We start from the raw sequence: 2,346 nt of genomic DNA, 5'->3' as shown, positions 1-2,346 counted from the left end.
TATCATTATAAACAACAAAACCACTTATCAGTTTGTTTATAATTAAATTAACACGGTTTCCGTGGTGTAGTGGTTATCACATCCGCTTTACACGCGGAAGGTCCTCAGTTCGATCCTGGGCGGAAACAAAATTTTTTCTTTTCATTTTTTTAAAAATTTAATTAAAAAAAACCGGAAATGATTCAATTAATTTTTTTTTTTTTTTAAACAACTTCCGTCTCGTCCCGTAAGAATAACAATAATATTTTTTCATTTAAATTGATAAAAAAAATTTTTTCTCTCGCCTCCCCTCCTCACCCCTGTATTTTATTTCCTATTTTTTTTTCGTTTTCTCCCCACTTAAATCAGAGAAAGATAGAGACAGAGAGAGAAATTTTTTTTTTTTTTGTTTGCGATAAATACAATTTTCTACGGGATTTTATTATTATTTTTTTTTTGCGTCTCCCCACAAAAAAAAAAAAAATCAAATTAAATATCTTCGCTCATGCGGTCGGCAAACCTGGGTTCGTTCCTGGTTACAATAAATTTGTTTTTGACGTTCTATCCTTTTCACATTTTTTTCCACTTTGTCCTTTCGATAAGGGATGAAATTACACTTTAAAAGTTAATAGAATTTTTTTTTTTTTTGTACGCCGCCGAAAAATATCCGATATATATATATATATATAAATTATTTTTCACGCACTCGAATTTGCGTTAAGGTAGGAGAGGAGGAAGGGAGAGAGGAAAAAGGTTAAAATGAGTTTTTCCGGGGAGCCATACAGAGACAGAGAGAGGGAGAGAGGTTAAGTTGAATTAAAGGACGATACGGTAACCCAAGATTTAACCAAACGTTTAAATTTATGAATGGGGTAACCGACAATGGCGGAAGTTTTTTTTTCCTTCCTTCCTTTTTAAGGGTTTTTAAAAATCATTTCCGGTCGAAATTTAAAAAAAAAAAATCGAATCCGTTTGTCGAGTATATGAAAATTATTAACGCCTGGTTGAGAAAAATTTTTTATAAACTTTCCTCCCCTCATTTCCCTTTTCCTCCTTCTCATATGCAAAACACACGAAAAAAAAAAATTTTTTTTTTGAATTTCCCGCCAAATTTTTTAAATCCAATTACTCCTAAATTTTTTTAATTAAAAGTTTTTAAAAATTTATTTTCAAGTTCTAATAATTTAACAAATGTCTTTAAATGACGTTTTTTTTTCTGTGTTACGAAAAATCAACCGGAAATTGTTAAAAAATTTAAAACTTTTTTCTTAACTTCCGCTTCCGATTCGATTCAATTCCGTCAATATAAAATCTATCGTATAAATTTTTTCACAAAAAACATTTAAAAAATCTATAAAATAATAATTTTAATCCGTTACAAAAAAAAAATTATTAATACATTTTATGTAAATAATAATAATATTAGAAAACTTTCGGTAGAAAAAAAAAACTTTTTAATCATTATTATTATCATTATACTTTCCATCCCGTTTTATTCTAACGTAAAACCAAACAAATAAAAACGACGAATTAAAAAAACGAAAGAAAAAAAGGTTTTAATATTCATTCATTCATTCATTCATTCAATCGTTCCACCGAATCGTTTAATTAAATTAAATTTTTTATTAAAAAAACAGTGGTAGTAGTAGTAATAATAATAATAATAATGGATTCGTAAATTATATTAACGTGTAAATAGTAAATAAAATTATTAAAATAAAAAACAAACAAAAATTTCTATGGAATTTTTTTCGTTTTTAAATAACAAACAACAAGAAAACAAAATGGCGACGGATGAAAAATTAAAATTTGAATGAAAATTGTATTCGACCGTTTTTCCTCTTACAAGAGGAGAGTGCGAGGGTGAAGTAGGCGAGGGAAGAAGGGATGGGTGGGGGGAAGGTGGAGAAAGGGGTTTATGCATAATTCACGTGCCCGAAGAACGTCTTATAAGATTTTTGAATTTCTCAAAATAATTAACTTATTCGGATTTGTTTATATATATATATATATATATATATACAAAAGAAAAGAAACAATGGAGGGAGAAAGGTGGGGAGGCAGGGAGGCGTTCGTTCGTTCATTCGTTCGTTTGCAACAACAACAACAATTGCCAACTGTCCCGAAATAAATTTACTTAATTTCATTCCTTTTTATTTATTATTATTATTATTATTATTATTATTATTATTATTATTATTATTATTATTATTATTATTATTATTATTATTATTATTATTAAAAAGGGAAATGGAAAACGATTTTTGATTTTTTTTTATTTTTAATCTGAAAAAAAAAAAAAAAAAATCGAATGAATTTTAATTTTAATGAAAAGGTGATTTCGAATCCGTGGGAGGAAAAAAAAAA

At 27.3% G+C, this 2,346-nt stretch overlaps 1 protein-coding gene and 1 non-coding gene across 2 annotated transcripts in view; both read left to right on the top strand.

Moving 5' to 3' along the window:
• Phum_PHUM311500 (sidestep protein, putative) overlaps nt 1–2,346 on the top strand; it is a gene marked incomplete at both ends in the record, with an annotated part of 40,093 nt that overhangs the window by 7,460 nt on the left and 30,287 nt on the right. The gene's annotated exons all lie outside the window — the stretch shown is intronic.
• Nucleotides 56–128, top strand: Phum_PHUM311710. The gene has a single exon. It is a non-coding gene; the product is annotated as a tRNA-Val (tRNA).

The sequence above is a fragment of the Pediculus humanus genome, genomic scaffold (assembly GCF_000006295.1).
Source record: "Pediculus humanus corporis 1103172107716 genomic scaffold, whole genome shotgun sequence".
NCBI lineage: Eukaryota > Metazoa > Arthropoda > Insecta > Psocodea > Pediculidae > Pediculus > Pediculus humanus.
This window is presented reverse-complemented; position numbering and strand designations above follow the sequence as displayed.